This window comes from Orbicella faveolata, unplaced genomic scaffold (assembly GCF_042242905.1).
Source record: "Orbicella faveolata isolate gen_17 unplaced genomic scaffold, um_ofav_v1 contig_12, whole genome shotgun sequence".
Lineage (NCBI taxonomy): Eukaryota > Metazoa > Cnidaria > Anthozoa > Scleractinia > Merulinidae > Orbicella > Orbicella faveolata.
In genome coordinates this window covers 10,727,214-10,753,934 of record NW_028301539.1, presented here as the reverse complement: position 1 = coordinate 10,753,934, position 26,721 = coordinate 10,727,214, and the positions used below count along the sequence as shown (strand labels likewise).

General features: G+C 37.7%; 3 long non-coding RNA genes across 3 annotated transcripts; all 3 read right to left on the bottom strand.

Annotated features, from left to right (window-relative positions):
* Nucleotides 1-221: 221 nt before the first annotated feature.
* On the bottom strand, nucleotides 222-4,489 carry LOC110061881 (uncharacterized). Its single transcript, XR_016205412.1, has 2 exons — nucleotides 4,077-4,489; nucleotides 222-572 (listed from the first exon to the last, which is right to left on the bottom strand). It is a non-coding gene; the product is annotated as an uncharacterized LOC110061881 (long non-coding RNA).
* Nucleotides 4,490-11,995: 7,506 nt separating this feature from the next.
* Nucleotides 11,996-14,450, bottom strand: LOC110047075 (uncharacterized). The gene is made up of 2 exons (XR_016205409.1): nucleotides 14,282-14,450; nucleotides 11,996-12,543 (listed from the first exon to the last, which is right to left on the bottom strand). It is a non-coding gene; the product is annotated as an uncharacterized LOC110047075 (long non-coding RNA).
* A 4,719-nt stretch (nucleotides 14,451-19,169) lies between these two features.
* On the bottom strand, nucleotides 19,170-21,115 carry LOC110061885 (uncharacterized). The gene is made up of 2 exons (XR_002298023.2): nucleotides 20,897-21,115; nucleotides 19,170-19,563 (listed from the first exon to the last, which is right to left on the bottom strand). It is a non-coding gene; the product is annotated as an uncharacterized LOC110061885 (long non-coding RNA).
* Nucleotides 21,116-26,721: the final 5,606 nt, after the last annotated feature.

The following is a 26,721-nucleotide window of genomic DNA, read 5'->3' as shown; positions in this document are numbered from 1 at the left end:
GTGGTCGCGGTTGTTTACAAGACGTGGTCGCTTACAGGAGGTTCCAACTATAGTGATTTGACTTGGAAACTTTATGTATGCAAACTGCAGTGCGCTGTCTATGAGTTTCTCTGTGTGTTTTCTTGTACACCATCTGTTAATCAAATAAAAAGCTCCGCCGAGTCTTTTTCTTTTTGCCACCAAAAATGGAGTCACAGGGATTGAATTTCAGAAAAGAAGGATTTATCAAAGTAAACTTTATTAACCACCATGTTTATCTTATCAAATTAACACAAGGCGAAGAAATAAGAAAAAAAAGCCTTCATTGTGGTGGCTGTGCTATAAAAAAGAAAAAAAGATTTTTTTTTATATATTACAATATAATTTACTTAACCAAATTACACTACTTTACACAACTTACACTACATTTCAAATAGACTACATTAAACTACGTTATACCGTTAAAAAAAAGGGTAATGTTTACAGGTTGTGACTCACTGCACAAGATAGCTTTTTTTTACTCAATGTAGAATTGCTGGTGATCGTCTCAGTTGCTTCTGGAGCATCTGTTTCCTCTGGTGCTTCAGTTGGTTCTGTTGTGTGATGTTTGGGAGAAACGAGTGGATAAATCATAAATAGACAAAATCACACCGGGTCAGCTGTCGCCATTGCAAAAAATAAACATTTGGGAACTACTTTTGTGTTTTTAATCTAATGGAGCTCAAAATTTGCAACATGATAGACCAACGCGTGTCTTTTGATTTGGTTTTTTTTTGTGTGTGATTTTAACGGCTCTTGGCGGGTAAACGACGCTACCAAAAAAGCAGCACAATGTTATTTTCACTTTCCGAATAAACTAATTCATGATTTTTTCCCTTCAAAAACCGTTAAAATCAATGCTGACCTCTTTATGCTGCCAAACCCGCCTTATAAATCACCTAGAGGCGTTATCAACAGGACTGCACAGCTTATCGCAAGACCTATATGATTAAAGGTGATCGACAATCTGCAACCAGTGGTATTTCCTTGCCAACGTGTTAAGGTTGCAGTATACCTTCAGGTCGGCAATTTCTTCAAATTTGGATTTTTGGGTCAAAGTAGTGGTCGAAGAATAATCTCTAATTCCTGGAAAAATTTTTTTGAAAAGACTAAATATTGGCGGAGAAATGGCGGTTTTACGTTTTCGCCGGAAGGAAAGGTTTACATCTTGATTGACAGCCCTATGGCGCGTATGCAATCAACCGAGACGATTTTCGCGGGAATTACCTGTACGGATGTCACGAACTGACTACTCAGTTGATCAGCTTTGTTGTTCTGACTACCAAGCATTTTTGGTATTAGGTGTAATTTTATTAAGTAATAAGTGAAGGTAGACCACTTTAAAAACACGGACCAGTTCGAAAAAGCGAAAACAGCGAACAACGAGTGAAAATACATCAATGAGTGAAGATGCGAAAGTTCGCCACGCGGATGAGGCTATAGCTATCGTATAAGGCGGGGGAAAAAATCGAGGTAAGAGAAAAGAAAGATTATGTAAAAATTTGGGAACTTGACAGCAATAACAGGGATGTTGACAGAGATTCCGATGAATCCGGTATCGACAAATCGTTGGACTCATTGAGACCCATTGAAATATTATCCATGCACAGTTGACCACGCACAGTTGCTCCGCCGCACTTTTTTTTTTATCAGTTTTCTTCGCCTAGCCACTCTAGCGTTCGTATCCTTTTTCGTCTTCCCCCATTTTCCCAGAGTGACCAGCTTCAAGAAGAACCGAGCTACAGAAAAATTATCTCTCCCCCTTCGGCGCCTTGAGCGCATTGAGAAACACAAGTGTTTCTTGGACATTCTATTCACCAGGACGTCAACGATAGTAAACTTTCCCTGCACTGATTGGCTCAGTTATCTGAGAACGCAGTTGAAGGCGTTTGTGGGCGGAGTTTGTTTGCAAACGAGAAGATTTTTCTTAGCGCTGTTTTCTCGAATAATTATTTTTGCTTGAAGCACACACTTTAAAGAGTTATAACTCAAAGGGAATTTGGGAATTGCCCTCAAATTTGGACAGTAGCTAGTTTAATATATAAACTACAAAATTGTGTCTGCGAATTGTTAATTTCGAAATATTTTTTCTTCGAGAGCGATTTTTGTACGATCACTCTACATTCTTTTAATCCTATTTCAAAAATGTTCTGTAACTTTTTACTGCAATTGAATATGGCAAAACGCAGACACGTTTTTTAAGCGCTTTGGGCCCTGAAACCGAGGAAAAAATGAAATTGGCGAAAAACAAAAATCGCTTTGACTTGTAACTTTCGAAAGGTGATTCGGGCGCTCGCATGTAGTGGTCGTGAAAAATTCGACGATTCATTTTATTTCAAAATTCTTGGTATAGTTTGATAGCCAGCTCTATAAGCTGTAATTTGATGTGTGCTTTAGGTATCTACCGCTTAAACTGTACGCGCTACATCGCTTGCACGCGAGACACCCCTGAAGATATACCGTAACCTTAAGCCCCAGCAAAATCATTTTCTCTGTTGTTTTTTTCTTTTTTTTTTTTTTTCTTTCTCTTATAAAGAAGAAAATTAATCAACACTTCGAGTAGACGCGTTCGGGAGTCCTTATTATACTGTCTTTGGTTGTTTATCCCTGACCGATACGAATTGCACTTCGTTCGTACAGATGTAACTGGTTGCATTAATTTTAATTAATTTTCAAGGTTCTTACTTTTTAAACATACAACGGATGAAGAGAAGATATCCGATATAGATAAAATCTTACTAATTTTCGTGGTTACTGGAAGTGACCGTAATGTCATCGAGCCTGTTTGTAAGTAAGTAAGTTAGATAGTCCGTAACTCTTCGGATCTCACGAAGCGAGGCCGAAAATACCTCGAGATTTTCTCAAGTTCTTTTGATCGATTTTCACGTTTGAAACGGAGTTTTAGAGAAAATAACTACTTTTACTGTTTAAAATTTGTTCCGTTTAATTTGTTATTTCTATTGGAGTGAAAAAATTGCGAATTTATTAGCAGACATACAGCGTTACGAGGCATTACGAATGACTGCGATCTCTAACCGCCTACCGCACGAAGGACATTGCAGACTCGTTTTCCTACTCCCTTCGACATGACGTGACATCGTTTGGATAATTACAAATGTTGGTGAGCAGCCGCAATGTATTCTCAGTTTTCCATCTTTCTTTCTCATAAAACCAGGCATACATAGCTTTCACCGAATGTGCCAAAGTATTTTTCTCGAAGAATCTCGCAGGATTTTTAGCGGTTTACGAAAGGTTTTGATTGGAAATACGGTTATTACGTGCCCTGAAAGCATCCATCGAACAAATAAATGTACATTCCCAAATTGATACAGTTTATTTCATAATACCCGGAATTAGATGTAATGTTTGTTTCATTATAAATAGTTGTTTCAATTACAAATGGAAATTGAACTATTTACCAAAGGTAGGATTCCTCGACAGGATTATGAAACGCTCTGCTGACAAAAAGCCATCTGAACCAAGTCGATAAGATCTCTTCATACGCGAATTCTGGATTCTTTATTATTGAAATACTGACAGATCAGGAATGTTTGCTTAATTCATATAAGCTTATATAAAGATAATTTCAACGTCGTTTGTTCACCATCGTTTAAGCTTAATAGGATAATATTTCTACCATCTCTAAAGGATACCATTGGTTTTGTGAAAAGCTTTTAGGTAGCTCGAGTAATTGACGTCGCCGTCCTAAACGAAAAAGCATTTTGTCTTTGGCCGTTCCCGTCCTGGCTTCCCATCCTCGCATCAAACATATGTGTCAAGCACTTAAATTTCAGAGCAAATATTTTGCAATAAAACAAAAACTCCACAACTTTTTTTTTTGTACCATTGTGGTTATTGACTATCCAGTAACCACATTTCCTCTCAGAGGGCTTTTGTTTTACTAGCACGAAATAGTTTCATGATACAGAGCAAAACAATTCTTAGTCATTAAAAGGTTGTAAGTAATGCAAGTATGGATAGTAGAAAATAAGCTGATGCTTTTAGAGGATGTACTAAACAGTGAAAATAAAATATGTCCTTGTTATATTACAACTTACCCTGTTGAGGCAAGGGACTAGCTACGAGCTGTCCCACAAGAACTGCACAAAGGCAAAGAAGACTGATTAAAGGTCTCATTTTCTATTGCTTGTTCTTGATCTTTCTTGTTACTATGCTGGTGGCACTTCTTGTGAGTCAGTTTTAGTTAAGCCGCGTGCAAATGATTTGAGATCGGAACCCACGATATAAGAACCTTTTTGGGATGCCAATATAGTTTGTTAAAAAAATTGAAATCAATCAGAATATAATTATAAGTGCTTTCAAAAATAATAGAAACATTTAAGCCGTTTCCATGAGAATTTGGAAGTAAATGCGTAGATTTTAATTCTGCTGGCTGTTTAAGAGAGCTTACGCAAGAGTATGAAGTAATGCCTTGTCCCAGTATTTTATAATTTACCAATTATTTCCTTATTTGTACATAAATGTATTGTTTTTTTTTGATCTTGTTGCTAGGTAACTGAAGGGAAACTCTACGTCAGCCCCTTACTGGCTGCTAACTAGTCGGACGATTATTTATTTGTAGATGCGCTTTTATTAGCAGCACGAAGCTCACAGATGTTTATCTTACTAATGCTAAAGGACATAAGGACATACAAGGTATCTCTAGCTAATTGCCATTTCGTCAATGGCCATTAGCAATGGATATGCATACGCAATGTGGAATATTGTGTACTATTAACTGAAAACGGATGGTCTCATCTGTGGCTTTACCTTTTGTAAACAATTGTAAAGAGGTAAATACATTTACTGATGGATACTAGAAAGTGGTATCCAAAAATGATAAAAGAAAGTAATTATTAATAATTAATTAATTATTATTAATTAATTGCATGGCTCAAAAAGTTAAAATTGATACACCGAACGTTTTCGACAATAAGTCATCTTCAGGGTAAGTAGATGGCGGGCAGGCTCAGGGTCGCTACAGCTGTTAGCATGTTCATGAAATCGCACCTGCACATTTCCAATGGTCTCACAAATTACTTCTTTGCCAACAACTAATGTAGTAAAATTTATATTGTCTGCCAAGGGGTTTTGAAACATTGCCAATCGACACTTTTTCAGTGTTGATATTGCCAAAAGACAATCAGCGCTACCACGGGCAGAAGCGTCATCAACGAAAAAAAAAAAAAAAGTGTGAGCAGTGATCACGTCCTAAAAATGGGCAAGTGATCTGATACAGATCATTTATATTCCTTCGGAGATAGGAAAGATCACGAGTGTTGATTAGATAAAGAAATAAACTATCCCGCCAATTTATCAAGTTGAGTGAAAATTACCTCTGTGGCATTCTGAGTTGTTCATCCTACCCAGCCCTGTGTGCTTTTTGACATCCAATTAAGTATTGTTGGTCGGGAAACGAGTTCTAAGACAAATAAAAAACTCAAACATTTCATTTCATGTAATACTGTTTGTGGTATATTGGTATAATTGACCTTTGATATAAATGGTAGCAGAAGTTTACTTTTTTAAGCTAATTGACAGAAACACGTGATGAAATATATAAAAGCAGCTCGCAATCGATAACATAACATTTGTAGGCAATCAGACTTTCAAGAAGTCAAATTGTCTCGTGTTTTTTCTTGTCGAGGCAAGGAGATAATGTTTTGAAGTCAATACGTAGAGAGCAGATCGCAGAGACAATATTCTTCTTCAAAAGGAGATTGATCGTCGAATAAACAAGAGGCATTGAAAAATATGTGCGTATAATTTCACTCTCGCAATTTAAAGAAGCGCGTGTGCCTGACGAAGGGCTTCAGCTTATTTTGGAGACGGAGCCATTTCTATAGAAACTTCGTGCTTCAATGATATATAATATTTCTGCGGTTTATTTTCACGTAACATGTACATGTTATGACGTAGAGAAAATTACAATCAAGCAATGCTGGGATAGAAACCACCTATATGTATAAGAATATTGAAATGTCATTACACGTGTGTTTTGAATTTGCTTATCGAACAAGACTATTAGTCATTGGCAATGAGTACAGCACGGAGCTTAATTCATGAAAGGAAATAGGGCGAAAAAAATTATGATGCCAGGAGCCAATTGTTAATTGAGAAGCTCTAACCCATACGATATTTAGGACTGACGAGCGTTTATGATATTAACAATTAAAATGTACTTTATTGACTCACACATCACAATTTGATTAACCAAAATATTAATTTAGGTATGTCTGTATGCAAGCCAAGTCGTCCATCAGGCCGAGCTTAACTCGGTTCCCGTAGTAAATTGAAGCGACTAGGAGTATTTCTACTCTCCCCTGGATGGGATGCTTGTGGACCATCGCGGTTACGTTACCCCCAAAACAAGATCTCTTTGGTGATTCTCGACATAGCTAATTAGTTATGTCGAGATACACCAAAGCAATCTTGTTACCAAAAACGTAGGACATAATAGAACTGAAAATTGCTAGAAGGGAGTACAATCGCTTCTGAGTTCGAACAGGGTCGTTCTCCAGACAAATTGACTCTCACGAAAATACGGGCTGTGTTGCAGTCCGGGATAAGCTCTTTCAATTCGACCAGAAATTCCCGTTCGAATTTCCAGAAACGTCCAGTGGCGAATGGAGCATATGTGGAAAATAGGGAACCTCGTGGGGTTCATAGCTAAATTTGAATAATTCCCTTCTCGGAGTTTTGAGTGCAAAAGTTAGTTATAATACATACACTTAATGAATAGCAAAAAATACCACAAAACGTAAGGCCAACAAAGGAGAAATGGGCGCGGCGACTTTTGTATTCGCAGGAGCCCGTGACCAAAGGCTCCTGGTGTCCGGTTTTTACCAGTAACAAGAAATCCATCAATAAGTACACACACTCTTAGGAGCTACTTAAATAATTATGTATAAAATGCATGCAAGGAATTCAATGGAGGATAAAGGCGCAAAGTAACTAAGTGGAAATGCATGGAGCAATATTTCAAACAAAATGAGCCCTTCATTCTTAACTGAAACAATGAAGAAATGATAAATGATGCATTGAACAGCTTTATTCGCTGGAAAAGTTGAACCATTTACAGACTTCAAGAAAGTTGGTTAAATCTCTGTAAAATGTCCACATTTCCTTTGTAAATTACAATCTCTGTAAATTTGCACACTTCCAGAGATTTTGTTATTTCTATAAATAGTCTGTAAATTTTAGTACATGTTTCACTTTGATATCGCATAAAATGTCCATGTAATGTTGCTATTTTTGTTGTAAATGTTTTGTAAAATTTACAGACATGTTGTAGCATTTAAATAAATCTCTGTAAAATCTCCACATTTTCTCTGTGAAAAGGGTAGGAGAAAAAATCTCTGTAAAATCGAAAACATAAAATCTCATAAAATAATATGTCTGTAAAATTCGAGTTCAAATAATATCATAAAATTTTATTAAAATCTGCTTATTCATTATTTGTAAGGGAATTTTATTGTCTTAACTGTTTGCCCATGTCAGCAGCAACCGTTAACATAGCAACAGCATTTTTGATGTGCTGTTGAAGACAAATTTAGTGTTATTTTTGAATAATGTATCATGCAGTGTCGGTTTCCTTGAACAGAAGAAAAGCGTATCTTTTTTTTATAATTCTTACACTTTCATTTTTCCACTTATTATAAGTTCAACTTCCAACGCTTTCTACATCAATCAGCTGTAGATGACAGTGGGTTCTGTCGAAACATGTCGTTAAAAGTTTTGGCGTTTTCTATAAATGTTTGTGAATGTTAATTCGGGTTGATTTTTTTGAACCATCATCGCGCTTGTACCAGCGGGACGGTATAAATTTGTTTGTGCGTTTGAGGGTTATCAAGCATTTGTGGTGAAAGTGCCAAAAAAAATATACATGTATATTTAGCCATTATCACGGCTCTTGATTCTTGATAGTAACATGGAAAATTGCCTGAAAATCATGGTGGGATTGATTATTAAATTGCCTATGAAGTGAAAAGTGTTTTGGTGTTGCTCTATCGCTTGTTATGACTACTTTTCGAAATTACCAAAAGCGAATAATTTTAAAGAGAGAAAAATTTGACTTTTTGCTGCCCAAAGTTCGAATTTGACAACCGATAGTGGGTCCATTTTGCGCGCGGCCAAAACGAATGTATTACAAGGTCGTGACGTAGGAAATCGTTCAGACGACTTCATCTCTACTTTCCCGACTCTTGTACGTTGGAACTTTCACTAGACGACATATCCATCACTATCTGACATTTTACTTACAAAAAAATGGCGAACTTTTAAGAAATCTCCTTTGGCAATTCACGTAGCTACAGAGGTGAAGTAGGGTAAACAAATCGCTGAAACAATTTCCTACGTCATCCCGTGTAAACTCGTTGCCAGTCTCCGGAACCACAGTTTTGCTATACTGAGCTCACTTTGGGCGGCAAAAAGTCGGATTTTTCTCTTTGTAACGTTATTCGCTTTACGCAGTTTCGAAAAGTAGACATAACAAGCGACAGGTAAACGCGAAAAAAAAAAAAAAAAAAAAAAAAAAAAAAAAAAAAAAAAAGAATTCACTTCATAGGCACTTTAAGTAAAACCCTTGATCTTTGGATCCTGAAAAGGAAACTCAAGAAAGTATACGTGACGCCAAACAAAGATCCCAGGCACATTTTGAACTGTGTAGATTTTAAATATGACAATGAAACTTTACAAATTGTTGAGAAACAAACATATTTAGGAATAGAAAGTACGTCATTTGGTCGTTACACCTATGCAAGAGAAGTTCTTAGCAAAAAACCCATCAAAGTTCTCTCTAGATAATAAATCGATCTTTCTCTAACACGGATGATACAGCATTAATTACGATTAAGAACAAACTCTTTAATGCCCTAGTTGAACCCGTGTTACTTTACGCATGCGAAATTTGGGGGACCGGAACTATTATCATACAAAACACCTTTTAATGAAAGTAAAATTGAACAAGTGGTTCACATAAGCTTTTGTAAACAGTCATTAAACGTTCCATGGTATACCAAAAATATTGCTTGCAAGGCAGAGCTTGGGCATCGACATAAAAGTATCAATCTTCAGCTACTGGCAAAGATTGAAGCATTCCACCAACGTTTTGTTACAAGAAGCATTTCAGTATGCAACAGAACATGCACCTTTCTTTGACATTCAACAGAATGAAGAAATCAATAAAAAGTGTAAAGTAAAAGAACCAGCAACCCAGCGACACAACAAGAAGGCACGATTAGTTACAAAGAAAACCCTCAGGGATCAATATTTACAGAGCTGGCTTGAAACCTAGAATAGGTCTTCAACAAGTTCAAGAGAGAAATTTACACAAAAGGAAGTTAAAAATAATTATCAATTAGAAAACTACCTGACATTAATTAAAAGGCCAGTACGCAGAATTAGCCTGACAAGGCTTAGATTAGGATGTCATGCATTACGAATACAAACTGGCAAATATGAAAATAGAGGAGCACGAATCCCAGTAGAAGAGCGAACATGTTTAGTTTGCAAAGAAAATTGCATAGGGCATGAACAACATTTCTTTGTGTATTGTCGGAGGTATACCACATTAAGACATGAACTGCACTCAAATATTTTAAACGCTGACACCCATTACCCTAGTTAAAGTGACCACGACAAGACGAAGCATTTACTTAGAGCAGAAACACGGTTACGTCTAAAATTATAGGAAAATATATCTATTCGGTGTTTCAAAAACGGAAATAGATTCTTGGTTCACAAATGTAACAAGTGCTATGAATTTTTCTAATTAACTGAAAACGGATATGGTAAGTGTTATTTTGTATTTTTGCTAATTAATGTTAAACCTTTGTTGTATGTAGACCAATACCTCTCTTTGGAGAGTAAGGCGCAATAAAGAATACTATTACTATTACTATTACTACTACTCCTTCACTCCTTTATTCCTTCACTCTTTCACTCCTTCAGTCCTTCAGTCCTTCAGTCCTTCAGTCCTTCAGTCCTTCACTCCTTCAGTCCTTCAGTCCTTCACTCCTTCACTCCTTCACTCCTTCACTCCTTCACTCCTTCACTCCTTCACTCCTTCACTCCTTCACTCCTTCACTCCTTCACTCCTTCACTCCTTCACTCCTTCACTCCTTCACTCCTTCACTCCTTCACTCCTTCACTCCTTCACTCCTTCACTCCTTCACTCCTTCACTCCTTCACTCCTTCACTCCTTCACTCCTTCACTCCTTCACTCCTTCACTCCTTCACTCCTTCACTCCTTCACTCCATCGCTTCCTGTTAGACATTTGATACCCGGGGGATGGGGGAACTGGGATGGTCGTCGGAATATTTGAATTTAACTCTTAAAGGAGACTAATATGGGAGTTGCTCGAGCCTCATTAGACCCCTAAAAGATACCACTTAAAACGGAATAGGTTCGATTACTAGCCACTGTTCAAGAAAGGATCCCACGCACACTTATAGACCCGACTCGCGTACTCTAGAGATCAGCGGAAATCAAACCTAAAAAACAAAAATTAAATGATAGCGTTTCTTTTAATTATTATTTCTTCGAGTGCACCCTAAAGGATACTTTGACAGCTAAAAATGTTGACCTTTCGTCGTCAACACCCTAAGTGAGACCAGAATCCTTGATTTGTACCTAACACAAAGAGCATCTCCGACTTTCTTTTTCTTTTTTTTTCTTTTTAAGTAATAATAAAAAAAAATAAAAGACTTAATTTAACGAGGGTGACATAATTTACTGGTTGCCCAGTAGTTTACAATATGGCCCTCCCTAATTTTACATAAAATCATTAACATGTTATATACTTATGAATAGTGATTAAAATTTAAATTAACTTAATACAAATAAGATCTAGAAAGTGCTACTAATTACAAAGTGTTCTAGTGTAGCATTTTGTTTCAGTAGCTTCAGGCGTACTTTTCCTGTGAATTGTTTGTGCAATGTAGTATCACGAATGGAAACATCAACATTATTCCAAAGGCGAGTTGCGCTTGTACGGAAGGTCCTGCAACCTGAAACTCTCTTGCACCTAGGAATAAATAGGTTATACTTGGTTGCAGCTTTAGTGTTGTAGCTATGAGTGTCCTTTAGATAATGTATATATGGAATAAAGTAATCTGGAAAATGTCCAAACTGATCTTATGTAATAGATCAAGCTTTCTGCCACGTATGATATCGTCTATGGGGAGCCATCCTAATTTAGTAAATAGCTTCACAGAGTTATCAGAAAACTTAGCATCAAGTATTAATCGCGCACACCGTTTTTGGATTCTTAGTATTCTTATTAAATTCTCTTTGGAGCGATTACCCCAGACAGTACAACAGTACTCTAGGATAGACTTGAAAATTGCATTATATAACATCTTCCTACAGTGAAGTGTTAAATAACCTCTTGCTCGCTTTAAAAGACAAATTCTAGAATTTAGTTAACTGATTAGATAGTCAATGTGTTGGTCCCATTTTAAATTTTTGTCAATCTTAACTCCAGGAGACTTAACTCCAAGAATATTTTTATATAGGAGTTCCACGCCCCCGGTTTCGAACATTCACCATTTAAGGCCGTTTTATAGTCGCATCGTGTCAAGTTAGTTATATTCTTTGAATTTCTGACACAAGTAATCAATATCTTACCTCAGAAATGCTCTACGTTGAATAAATTTTCGACGTACGTTTTTTTATAAATAGAAGCTACCAGTAATTATCTAAATAGCTCATTTCCCGAGGATGCCTCTCATACAGGTTTAACCATACTCGACTGTCGAAAATGAAAACACTGAAAGTCACAAAAGTGACGAGCTATATGAAATTTTCGAATGATTAAAGCCATGATTAATTGTTTTAGAAGATCAACAGTCAAGCGAATTGAGGAGAATTCCGCTGTTTATTTATACGATATTGTAAATAAATACACATGGGTACGGACACGGCGAAATGAGGAACAAATAGTTAATAAATAGAAGAAACGACATTACACCAAGCTGGGAGTTCTGCAGTCTTTAATATCCCCGTGGAAAGGGAAGGAAAAAGAAAAAAAAAAAAAAGAAAAACAAAAGTTATTACATGTTTATCTTATCAAATGAACACGAGGCCAAGAAATAACGAAAATAAAGCTTTCATTGTAGTGGCTGTGCTATGTTTGCAGGTAATGACTGACTGCACAAGTTAGCTTTTTTTACTTAATGTAAGATTGTTGCTGATCGTGTTGAGGACATGTTTATAGTTCTTAATCTTCATTTAGTCGTCCGCCAGTCTTCGCCTCTTCTTACTGTACTACTTTGCCTCGGGTTCTTCCGTTGGTTCTTCTGTTTCCTATGGAGCTTCTATATCATCTGGGGCTTCTGTTGCTTCTGGGGCTTCTGTTTCTTCTGGAGCTTCTATATCATCTGGGGGTTCTGTTACTTCTGGGGCTTCTGTATCCTCTGGAGCTTCTATATCATCTGGGGCTTCTGTTGCTTCTGGGGCGTCTGTTTCGTCTGGAGCTTCTATATCATCTGGGGGTTCTGTTCCTTCTGGTTCTTCAGTTGGTTCTCATGTGTGATGTTTGGGAGAGACGATAGAGTAAATTATAGGATAACTCATAAATAGATAAAATAATACCGGGTCAGCTGTCGCCATTGCAAAAAGTAAACATTAGGGAACTACTTTTGTGTTTTTTAATCTAATGGAGCTCAATCTTCGCAACATGATAGACAAACGCATGTTTTTTGTTTTGTTTTGTTTTTTATTTTAATGTTCTTGGCGGGAAAACAACGGCACCAAAATGGCAGCAAAATGCTATTTTCACTTTCCGACTAAACTATATAAATTCATGAATTCCCTCCAAAAACCTTTAAAATAAAAAAAAAAAAAAAATACAAAAACACATCCATTTCCCTGGATTTGAATTGTCTCTCTATTCCCTAATGACTATTTTTTGGCAGTGAGAACTGACCCGGCGTGAACCATGAATAACACAGAAATGTCTTATTGTTTTTTGTTTGTTGTTTTTTGTTTTGTTGTTGTTGTTGTTGTTGTTGTTGTTGCTTTCTGTAAATCAAATACATATCACTAACAGTGGCTTTCGATTGAGTGTCGAATGTAGCCAAGCAATTACTTTTGTTCTGGTTTTGGTTTTACTACGGTTTGAGATTGTCTGAGTAGTTTAATTAGTCAGTAATTGGTTTGATTTTGGTTTTACGATTGGCTTTACGACGCTCAATTGAAAACCTCTCTCAGTAGCTAGCATATTTACAACACATTGTTGCCTAGCTTTAGGATATTTTTATCAGAAAAGGGAACGCCCTGATCATTAAAACTATTGTATTGAACTAAAAGTACAAATTAATCACAGAGCTGTATGCAGTCATTGAACTATTCTGTTTAACATGGGGTGTCTTATTTATTGCATATAGGTGATATCAAAGCTTAGTAAGAGCGGAACAGGTATCTGTTCTGGCTAAACAGCAAAATGGAATGTGATACGGCGACCTTCGGTGTTCTATTTTTAGCAGAATAGAAAGTGAAAACTTGTAAATGAAACGGTTTTACGGGAGTTTCAGAAGAAAACTCGGGAAGCATTGGATATCATACAACCATAAAGTCACAGTAAATCAACAAAATCATGTTCAGTTGAATGCTGGCTCGGTTTTTTATTCATCTTGAACAAGAACCCTCCGATAATTCAAAATTATTTTGTAAAGTATAATCTTAAAATGTTGAACTCTAGATGCGCTCAAACCCGCCTTATGATCATCTAGAGGCGTTATCAACAGGACTGCACAGCTTATCGCAAGACCTATACGATTAAATGTGATCTACAAGCTTCACCCAGTGGTATTTTTCCTGCGAATGGGTTAACACCCAGCAAAATTATTTTCTCTGTTGTTTTTCTTTTTTTTTTTTTTCTTTCTCTTATAAATAATAAAATTAATCTTCACTTTGAGTAGATCCCTTCGGGAGCCCTTATTTTGCTGTCTTTAGCTGTTTATCCCTGACTGATACGAATCGCACTTCGTTCGTACAAATGTAACTGGTTGCAAATTTCAATTTAAGGTTCTTACTTTTCAAACATACATCGGATGAAGAGACGATATCCGATAAAGATAAAATCTCACTGATTTTTTACTAGCACGAAATAGCTTCGAGATACAGAACAAAACAATTGTTAATCATTGAAAGGTTGTATGTAATGCAAGAATGGGAAGTTGAAAATAACCGAGCATGATGGTTTTGGAGGATGTACTAAACAGTGAACATAAAATATGTCTTTGTTATATTACAACTTACCCTGTTGAGGCAAGGGACTAGCTACGAGCTGCCCCACAAGAACTGCACAAAGGCAAAGAAGACTGATTACAGGTCTCATTTTCGTTGCTCGTTCTTGATCTTTCTTGTTACTATGTCGCTGGCACTTCTTGTGAGTCAGTTTCAGTTAAGCGTGCAAATGATTTGAGATCAGAAACGACGACATAAGAACCTTTTTGGGCTGCCAATATTGTTTGTGGAGGACTTGAAATTAATCGCAATATAACTGTAAGTGCTTTAGATAATAATAGAAACATTTAAGTCGTTTCCATGAGAATTTGGAAATAAATGCGTAGATATTGATTCTACTAGCTGTTTAACAGAGCTTACGCAAGAATTTGAACGGTTATACCTTTCCCCAGTATTTTATGATCTACCAATTACTTCCTTATTTGTATATAAATGTATTGTTTTTGATGATGTTGTCGCTTGGTAACTGAAGGGAAACTATATGTCAGCACCATTTGGCTGGTAACTAGTCGAACGTCTATCTATTTTTAGACGCGCTTTTATTACGAGCACGAAGCTCATAGATGTTTATCTTGCTACTGCTTAAGGACGTAAGGACATGCAAGGTATCTCTAGCTAATTGCCATTTTGTCAGTGGCCATTAGCAATGGATATGCATACGCAATAAGAAATACTGTGTACTATTAACTGGAAACGGATGGTTTCATCTGTGGCTTTACCTTTTGTAATTAAACAATTGTAAAGAGTAAATACATTTCCTGATGGATACTAGAAAGTGGTATCCAAAAATAATAAAAGGAAGTAATTATTAATAATTAAAAAAACAATTTCTATTTACAAGGCTCAAAAAATTAAAATTAATACACCGAACGTTTTCGACAATAAGTCATCTTCAGGGTAAGTAGATGGCGGGTAGGCTCTGTCAGAGTCGCTACGGCTGTTAGTATGTTCATCAAATCGTACCTGCACTTTTCTGATGGTCTTACAAATTACTTCTCTGCCAATAACTAATGCAGTAAAATTTATATTGTCTGCCAAAACTTTTTCAGTGTTGATATTGCCAAAAGACTATCAGCGCTGCCACGTGCAGAAGCGTAATAAACGAAAAAAAAAAAAAAAAAAAAAAAAAGCGTAAGGAGTTACCATGTCCTAAAAATGGACAAATGACCTGATACAGATCATTTATATTCTCTCGGAGTTAGGAAAGATCACGAGCGTTGAGTAGATAAAAAATAGACTATCCCGCTAATTTATCAAGGTTAGCGAAAATGACTTCTGTGGCATTCTGAACTATTCATCCAACCCTGTGTGCTTTTTGACATCCATTTAAGTATTTTTGGTCGTGAAACGAGGTCTAAGACAAATAAAAAACTCAAACATTTAATTTCATACAATACTGTCTGTGGTATATCGAGTATACTTGACCTTTGATATAAATGGTACCAGACGTTTACTCTTTTAAGATAACTGATAGAAACACGCGATGAAATATATAAGAGCAGCTTGCAATCGATAATATAAACATTTGAAGGCAATCAAACTTTTAAAAAATCAAATTCTCTCTTTTGCTTTCTTGTCGAGGCAAGGAGATAATGTTTTGAAGTCAATACGTAGTGAGCAGCTCGCAGAGACAATGTTCTTCTTGATGGGGAGATTGATCGTCGACTAAACAAGAAACATTGAAAAATATGTGCGTATAATTTCACTCCCACCATTTATAGAAGTGTGTGTGCCTGACGGGTGAGAGCTTCAGCTTATTTTGGAGACGGAGCCATTTCTATAGAAACCGCCTGTTCCAATATAATATCTAATGTTTCTGCGGTATATTTTCACGTAACATGTTCATGTCATGACGTAAAGAAAATTACAATCAAGCGTTGTTGGGATAGGAGTCGCCTACATATATAGGAATATTGAAATATCATTACACGTGTGTTTTAAATTGCCTATCCAACAAAACTATCAGTCAATGAATACAGCATTCCGCTTAATATATGAAAAGAATGAAATAGTGCGAAAAAACTATGATGCAAGAAGCCAATTGCTAATGAAGAGCCTCTAACCCATACGATATCTAGGACTTACAAGCGTTTACGATATTAACAATTAAAACGTACTTTATTGACTCACACTAACATAAATTACTTGAGAAGTATTATACACATTACAAGTTGATTAAACACAATATTAATGTAGGTAAGTCTGTATGCAAGCCAAGTCGCCCATCATGCCGGAGCTTAACTCGGTTCCCGTAGTAAATTAATTGAAGCGACTACGAGATATTTCTACTACCCCCTGGATGGGGTGCTAGTCCATCGCAGTTACCCCCTGTTTTGAGTTCGGCGGTACTCATTTGTACACCTGGGTGGAGAGAGGCACTGTGAGAGTAAAGTGTCTTGCCCAAGTACACATCACAATGTCCCCGGGCAGGGCTCGAACGCCGGACCGCTCGATCCGGATATAAGCATACTAACCATGAGGTTAATAATCTAAGTAATTGCCAATTGGAGCCTTGAGGCCAACTGAAGGGAACCGCAAGTTTTTCGAGTTAACCCCCAATAGCTATTAAGAGGCTGTCTCTGTAAAAACCGACTACTGACACTACGCGAAAAGCCAAATATTTGGGCCCGAATTCGCTCGAATACGGATCGGCGCACGCCGCGTATGCCGTAATGTTCTGACGTATTCGATTACGGCTGACTCGAAATACACCTGGAATATTCTATAGGAATCCGGCCTGTTTTTCCGTATTCAAATTTAATACTCCTAAATGACTCGAAGTGTTCAATAAATCGTACGGGCCACGTTTTGGTAGATTAATGTTGCACTAGATGTTCTTCGAAGATACAGCGTTCATTTATGACTCGAACATTTTCGAATACTCTCAGTTGTTCGAGAGTTTGCGACTGGAACACGAGATGCACGACGCCACTTCTGACGTGAACGTCTTCGAATACTAACGAATACGTCAAGTATGCTCTAATTTTCGAGAATCGCAGGCTATGAGTACGAAAGTTATGTCACTTTTTTCACAGCCAAAGATGTCTTGCGTCGTCAAGAACGGGTTTTATGCAGGTAATATACGCTACCGCGTAGTTCAGTCAGACAACACGCTAGTGTTCCGAAGCGTGCGACTGGAACACGAGACTCATGCGAAGTATGAAAGTGTTCATGTTTGAATACTGAGGCATACGTGAGGTTTTAAGGTACTTAAACGACACACTTCAATTCATATCTCCTGTTCGACTGGAACACGAGACTCATTTAAAGTATGAAACGTATTCGCGATCGAATACTGACGCCAACGTGAAGTACACACAAAGAGAAATCGCTTTGTATTGATTATCCCGAAATCGTCGGTCAAAACCGAATGGGGGGAATTCGAAGTTACAACAAAGTGTGTAAATTTCTTGACTTAAGCAAAACACATGAGCTGCGCCGACAGCATGAACCAAAAAAGTACAATTGTTCTGGTCAACGAACAAATACACGATCGTGCTCCTGCCGTATGCCCATATTCGATAACAATTTTCCAGGTCCACGTCACGGTTGTACACGCCATGAATACTCTAGAATTCTATAGCTTTGGCGTCAAGATCACGTATTCGAGGATAAACGTATACACGTGCAGATCGCACATACTTTGAATTCATAGTCTAAATTTTCCTTCCAGGAGAATGCTATGCACCCGAACTGTTACCTTCTTTTGTAAAGTTCTTTCTACAAAGGGTTCGCCATCATACTCTAGGAGTACGACAGATGTGTGGTATACTTTAACGAAAATCCTCGAACGATTATAAACGGAGCGTATTCCACCATATTCGCCACGAATATTCCAGGTGTACGTCACGTGTTGTTTGCGGCTTGAATACTCTACGATTCTATTGCGTCACAATCACATATTCGAGTCTGGAACTGAATACTCTAGAATATTTTGGCTTTCTCGCAGTGTGATTTTACTGCAAAAATTCGATTTTTCTCATAAGCTGGGATTTCGAAGCCCTTACCTAATCAATCACTAAATTGAGTTTTACTTGATGAAAAATTATATTTGAATTTTTCTGGGATTGATTGAAGTTCGGTCCACTCGACACAAGTTGCGTGCCTGCCGAAACTGGAAAAATAGCTCACATTGCTGGCGCTCTAAAAAAAATAATATTCGCTCAAAAGTCCCAATTCTTTTTTTCAACTATAGATATATTATGGCAGTTTGTTTAGCCATGTTGCAATTATAATTCAATGTGTTCCTTCAACGGTTAAAAGAAGATTTTCTACCCGTTACATCGGGTTTCTTTTAATTATTATTTCTTCAGGTGAACCCTAAAGGATACTTTGACAGCTAAAATTTTTGACCTATTTGGTCGTCAACACCCTAAGTTAGACCAGAATCCTTGATTTGTACCCGAGACAACGAGCATCTCCGACTTTTTTTTTTTATATAGGAGTTCCACATCCAAGGTTTCGAACATCCGCCGTTTAAGGCCGTTTTATAGTCGTACCGTGTCAAATTAGTTATTCTTTGAATTTCTGACGCAAGTACTAAATATCTTACCCCAGAAGTGCTCTATATTGAATAGGTTTTCGCCGTACGTTTTTTGTAAATAGAAGCTACCTCTATGATAAAGAAATTGCTCATTTCCGGAGGGTTCCTCTCATACAGGTTTAACCATACTCGACTGTCGAAAAAAAAGACAATGAGAGTCACAAAATTGACGAGCTGTATGAATTTTTCGAATGATTAAAGCCGTGATTAAATGTTTTAGACGATCAACAGTCAAGCGAATTGAGGAGAATTCCGCTGTTTATGTATACTATATTGTAAATAAATACACATGGATACGGACACGGCGAAATGAGGAACAAACAGTTGATAATTAGAAGAAAAGACATTACAAAAGGCTGGGAGCTCTGCAGTCTTTACTATCGCCTTGGAAAGGGAAGGGAAAAAAAGTTATTACATGTTTATTTAATCAAATGAACACAAGGCTAAGAAATAACGAAAAATAAAGCTTTCATTGTGGTGGCTGTGCTATGTATTTATGTATATAAAAATGTTTGCAGGTTATGACTGTACAAGTTAGCTTTTTTTACTCAATGTAAAATTGTTGCTGATCGTGTTGAGGACATTTAGTCGTCCGCCAGTCTTCGCCTCTTCTTACTGTACTACTTTCCTTCGGGTTCTTCAGTTGGTTCTTCTGTTTCCTATGGAGCTTCTATATCATCTGGGGCTTCTGTTGCTTCTGGAGTTTCTATATCATCTGGGGGTTCTGTTCCTTCTGGTTCTTCAGTTGGTTCTGATGTGTGATGTTTGGGAGAAACGATAGGGTTAATTATAGGATAACTCATAAATAGATACAATCATACCGGGTCAGCTGTCGCGATTGCAAAAAATGAACATTAGGGAACTACTTTTGGGTTTTTAATCTAACAGAGCTCAAACTTTGCAACATGATAAACAAACGCATGTTTTTTTTTTTTCTTTGTTTTTTGTTTGTGTGTCTGTTTTTTGTTTTGTTTTGTTTTGTTTTGTTATTTTATTTTAACGGTTCTTGGGGGGAAAACAACGGCACCAAAATAGCAACAAAATGTTATTTTCACTTTCCGACTAAACTATATAAATCCATGATTTTCCCTCCAAAAACCTTTGAAGTCAAAAGTCAAAAACACATCCGTTTCCCTGGATTTAAATTGTCTATCTATTCCCCAATGACTATTTTTATTGTGGCGACAGCTGACCCGGCCTGAATTATGAATAACACAGAAATGCCATATTGTTTTTCTGTTGCTGTTGTTGTTGCTATTGTTTTTTCTGTTAATAAAATGCAGTGGCTTATGATTAAGTGTCAAAAGTAGTCAGGCAGTTACTTTTGTTCTGGTTTTGGTTTTATTGCTGCTTGAGATTGTCTGAGAAGTTTAATTAGTAAGTAATTGGTTTGATTTTGATTTTACGATTGGTTTTACAACGCTCAATTGAAACCTCTCTGTGTAGCTAGCATATTTACTGGCTCGGTTCAATTCACCTTGAACGAGAACCCTCCGATAATTCAGAATTATTTTGTTAAGTATCATCTTAAAATGTTGAACTGTGGATGCTGTCAAATCCGCCTTATGATCATCTGGAGGCGTTATCAACAGGACTGCACAGCTTACCGCAAGACCTATACGATTAAAGGTGATCAACAATCTTCACCCAGTTGTATTTTCCCTGCGAATGGGTTAACCTCCAGCAAAATTATTTTCTCGTTTGTTTTTTTTTCTTTCTTTCTTTTATAAAGAATAAAATTAATCTACACTTCGAGTAGACTCGTTCGCAGTCTTTGGTTGTTTATCCTTGACTGATACGAATTGCACTTCATTCGTACAAATAAAACTGGTTGCAAATTTTATTTAAAATTCTTACTTTTCAAACATACAACGGATGAAGAGGAGATATCCGATAGAGACAAAATCTCACTGATTTGTTTACTAGCATGAAATAGCTTTGTGATACAGAACAAAACAATTGTTAGTCATTGAAAGGCTGTATGAAATGCAAGAATGGGAAGTTGAAAATAACCGAGCATGATGGTTTTGGAGGATGTACTAAACAGTGAACATAAAATATGTCTTTGTTATATTACAACTTACCCTATTGAGGCAAGGGACTAGCTACGAGCTGCCCCACAAGAACTGCACAAAGGCAAAGAAGACTGATTAAAGGTCTCATTTTCTGTTGCTTGTTCTTGATATTTCTTGTTACTATGTTGCCGGCACTTCCTGTGAGTCAGTTTCAGTTAAGCGTGCAAATGATTTGAGATCAGAAACGACGACATGAGAACCTTTTTGGGCTGCCAATATTGTAAGCGCTTTAGATAATAATAGAAACATTTAAGTCGTTTCCATGAGAATTTGGAAATAAATGGGCAGATATTGACACTACTGGCTGTTTGACAGAGCTTGCGCAAGAATATGACATCATACCTTTCCCCAGTATTTTTATGATCTACCAATTACTTCCTTATTTGTATGTAAATGTATTGTTGCTAGCTAACTGAAGGAAAACCATGTGTCAGCACTATTTGGCTGCTAACTAGTCGAACGTCTATCTATTTTTAGACGCGCTTTTATTACCAGCACGAAGCTCACAGATGTTTATCTTGCTGCTGCTTAAGGACATAAGGACGTACAAGGTATTTTTAGCTAATTGCCATTTTGTCAATGGCCATTAGCAATAGATAGGTATACGCAATAAGAAATTTTGTGTACTATAAACTGGCAACGGATGGTCTCATCTGTGGCTTTACCTTTTGTAAGCAATTTTAGAATTGTATGCGGCAGCTTAAAGAATGCGCGCAAAGGATTCACACGTAGATTGCGGGCAGGCTCAGGGTCGCAAGGGTTGTTAGTATGTTCATCAAATGGCACCTGCACATTTCTCATGGTCTCACAAATTACTTCTGTGCCAACAACTAATGTAGTAAATTAAATTGATATTGTCTGCCAAGGGGTTTTGAAACATTACTGATCGACACTTTTGCAGTGTTGATATTGCCAAAGGACTATCAGCGCTGCCACGTGCAGAAGCGTCATAAACAACAACAAAAAAAGTGTAAGGAGTGATCACGTCCTAGCTATAAATGGACAAATGACCTTATACAGATCATTCATATTCCTTCAGAGTTAGGAAAGATCACGAGTGTTGATTAGATAAAGAAATAGACTATCCCGCCAGTTTATCAAGTTGAGTGAAAATTACCTCTGTGGCATTCTGAGTTGTTCATCCAACCCTGTGTGGTTTTTGACATCCATTTAAGTATTTTTGGTCGTGAAACGAGTTCTAAGACAAATAAAAACTCTAACATTTCATTTCAGATAATACTGTCTGTGGTATATCGAGTATACTCGACCTTTGATATATATGGTAGCAGAAGTTTACTCTTTGAAGATAACTGATAGAAACACGCGATGAAATATATAAGAGCAGCCCGCAATCGATAATATAAACATTTGTTGGCAATCAAACTTTTAAAAATCAAATTGTCTCGTTTTTGTTTTCTTGTCGAGGCAAGGGGATAATGGTTTGAAGTCAATACGTAGTGAGCAGTTCGCAGAGACAATATTCTTCTTCATGGGGAGATTGATCGTCGACTAAACAAGAAACATTGAAAAATATGTGCGTATAATTTCACTCCCACCATTTAAAGAAGTGCGTGTGCCTGACGGGTGAGAGCTTCAGCTTGTTTTGGAGACGGAGCCATTTCTATAGAAACCGCGTGCTCCAATGATATATAATGTTTCTGCGGTTTATTTTTACGTAACATGTGCATGTCATGACGTAAAGAAAATTACAATCCAGTGTTGTTGAGATAGTAACCACCTATATGTATAAGAATATTGAAATGTCATTGCGCGTGTATTTTTATTGTGCTTATCCAACAAAACTATCAGTCAATAAATACAGCACGCAGCTTAATTCATGATGCTAGGAGCCAATTAATGAAGAACCTCTAACCACAGGCAGCCCAAGCTCTCTCTATGAACCACACAAGCAACACAATATGGCATCGAATTATAAGGGTTTATATGGGATTTTCTACAAGATATCCTTGGAGGTAGTTAAAAGTGAAAATTCTCAATAAAAATGGCTTACCTTGTTCCATACATGTGTTGTTTGCTCCTGGTGTGGTTATTTTACCGATTGAACGTGATTTAAGCGACTTTTTTGAATTCCGATTTTCCCTTTATAAAGAGAGGACAAGGCGAAACACCTCAGTCGGAACAGCCTGCCGAACGAAGTCAAAAATCCCAGGCTAAAATGTGCCCACGGCCACAAATCCACCGCAGAATTCAAGGGCAAAGGTTGATCTTTCATTTCAATCCTCTAGCCACACAATTGCAGCCCTGCGAGCGACACCAGGCGGCTCTTCGTGTCTCCAGTGAAACGATAAAACTATGGAAGAGCTCCGTGTCGTTTGATCCGTGACCCAACGACCGTTGAAATCGGGTTTGGGAACCTCGTCATGTTGGCAAACCAAGACTCGCGGGGGTACTAGACCGGAATTTGTCAACTAAACTTCTTGTAATCCCCTCAGATCGAATTTACAATGCTAAATAAAAATCGTACAGAACGCTTTTGCAAAATGGCTTCAAAACCAAAGAAACTTAAGATCAACGACGAAAGCTCCGTAGAAACTGATGAGATACAATCATTTTTGAAGTGGAAGTCGTGGTAAGTTTTCTCGTTTATGCACCTTTGATTTGTTTGTATAAAATATTTCCGAGCTGATAAACTAAATTTGCTTCTCTTAGGGTATTGTGGAATTACGAATATTGTGAGGAAACTGTAATGGAAGCCAGCAAAATTTTGTCTAGAGCATACGAAGAGAAAGAAATTGCCGTAAGCAAATTGAACTCTCTTTTGCTCGGGAGAATTCTTAACGAATTATGGGGAGATGAAGTTAAATTGGTGAGGCGAGGACCAAGTAACTCAAAGGTGCGTAAACGTGAAAACTTACCATGACTTCCACTTCAAAAATGATCTCCTCAGTTTCTACGGAGCTTTCGCCGTTGATCTTACGTTTGACAAATTTGACAAATTGCGGTCCAGTACCCCGGCGAGTCTTGGTTTGCCAACGTGACGAGGTTACCAAGCCGATTTCAACGGTCGTTATGTCGCGGATCAAACGACACGGAGCTCTTCCATAGTTTTATCGTTTCACTGGGGACACGAAGAGCCGCCTGGCGTCGCTCGCAGGGCTGCAATTGTGTGGCTAGAGGATTGAAATGAAAGATCAACCTTTGCCCTTGAATTCTGCGGTGGATTTGTGGCCGTGGGCACATTTTAGCCTGGGATTTTTGACTTCGTTCGGCAGGCTGTTCCGACTGAGGTGATTCGCCTTGTCCTCTCTTTATAAAGGGAAAATCGGAATTCAAAAAAGTCGCTTAAATCAAGTTCAATCGGTAAAATAACCACACCAGGAGCAAACAACACACGTCTGGAATAAGGTAAGCCATTTTTACTCGATGCCATGTTGTGTTGCTTGTGAGGTTCATAGAGAGAGCTTGGGCTGCCTGTGCTCTAACCCATACGATATTTAGGACTGACAAGTGTTTGCGATATTAACAATTAAAATATACTTTAATGACTCACACTAACACAAGTTTGAGAAGTATTATACACATTACATGTTAATTAAAGAAAATATTAATGTAGGTAAGTCTGTATGAAAGCCAAGTCGCCCATCAGGCCGGAGCTTAACTCTGTTCCCGTAATAAATTAAATTGAATTGACTAGGAGTATTTCTACTCTCCCCCCCCCCCCCCCGCCCCCCATGGGATGCTAGTCCATCGCGGTTACCCGCAGTTTTGAGTTCGTCGGTACCCATTTATACACCTGGGTGGAGAGAGGCATTGTCAGTCAGAGTAACGTGTCTTGCCCAAGTACATATCACAATGACCACGGCCAGGACTCGGACCCGGACCGCTCGATCCGGAGATAAGCGCCCTAACCACGAGGTTAGTAATTGTCAATTGGAGCCTTGCATTGAGGCCATAGGAATCGCAAGTTTTTCGAGTTAACCTCTAGTAGCCATGAAATCTTTTACATTTTTCGTGTTTTGGGGAATTTTCGGTTCACCCGAGCGAAGGTATGTAACGGCCATTATAAACACATAGATTTAACACAACTTTGGAATATAATTAAACAGGCACGAAAAATCTCTGTACAAAACAAACACCACTGTTACTTAAAATATTTCTTCATAATGTGCAAACCGATTTTTATAAACACTGATTTCGCCATCTGCGAGACTTTAACCACGCTCATCTCGTACAATTCGATGCGACATGCAGAAATGGGTCAAATTCAAACTGTAATTTTGAAAAAGTGGGGCATTCTATTTCCGTTAAACCAACACAGCCTCAAAATAGATACACTAGAAAATGTCACTAACGCAAGATCTCCTTGGTGAAATATTCATGGCCGTCTGAACTTCCCTAATTTCGATGGTCTCCATGTTTTCCCTCCATTTTGAAAGATTCTTTATCATGAAGCATTGCCTCATCTTGTTTCACAGAGATATCAGCTAAAATGATCAAAAAGGCGAACGGCAAAATCATTGGTCATACATTGTATTTCAAGTAAAGGAAAACAACAAAAACAAAAACAGCTTTGGGTGCACGGGTCTTAACACACCCTGCATCTGTCTTTACACATGTAGCTTGATGTGTGCTCGAAATTTGCTCGATAATTCCACCTGAACTAGCCGTCGCTGACACCTAGACTTCGGCTCCATTTAGCGCAAGAATCCGCTTAAGGTATTAATGTCATTTTCCCTTTCCTTACTAAACAACAACGATGATTTTTTCACGAGAAGGAAAGTGAACATCCGCCGATGAAGAACCATGTTTACCTCGAGAAACAAAGCGCTGACTACACTCAGAGAGTGGTCCTGTTGGCTCCTGCGCGATTTTGATGGGTTCTTGGGTCCAGAAGGGTGGCTCGTTAGTGGGTTTTAGTACAATCTGAATTTTGAAATACTTTTTCTCTCAGTTTGAAGGTTGAGAAATCAGGATTTCAATGTATATATAATCGTAAAGCTAAAACTCAAACTGTCTCAAAGCCGTTCATCATCTTTTGAAAGCATAAGAGAAAGCTTGTTCTGAATAGAGGCGTGTGCTGTTAATTTCATTAATTTCGTACTTTGCGCCTTTTTCTCCTCAGTTGACCTCCTTGCATGCATTTCATTTAAAATATATGAATTGAAAGGCGTCATCCTTTATCGGTGAACAGCTGCAAATAAATCAAGTTGTTCGTGTGTTGCAAGAAGTGTAGTTCACCGTCTGTCTATATGATATGACACCTGTGTTTCATACCAAAGTGCCACTGAGCTAATGATCGAAAGCGAAATTGTTTATTCCAGGAAAGACCGTGCAGGAGTTTCTCGTGTAACAACAGTGGTAACGAAAACAGTGATAAGGTTCTGTGTGTGAATGCCTACAACTAGTGTTGGGGCTTTCTAATTGGTTGGAGATGTGGAAAAAATGAAGGGAAAAAATCAAAAAAAAGAATTGCACAGGTGTGTTGGCCAACATACGGAGAGTATTTACGACAACTCTACGGGAGTCTGGAATGAGAATTTTTCATCACTCACAGCCGCATCCTTATGAAAGAAAATGGTATCATTAGCACCAACCGGCCTTTTGCAATCCCCTTTCAAATTAACATTTGGGCTAGCCCGAGAAGGGTGGGTCATCCGCAAGCTAAAAGAAAGAGTAGCCAGGTTGATTCTCAGAAGAGGTGAGGCAATATCTGAAATCCAAGTCCAGAGTCTGTAATACCACTGGGAGGAAGAACGATCAGGCCAAGTTGACATTTGTGACTTCTGTGACTACTGCCTATGAAGGGGAATTTCACTTCGTTACAGTTTCCACACTCGAAGCCATTTGCACGTTTTTCAATCTTTCTTTTAAAA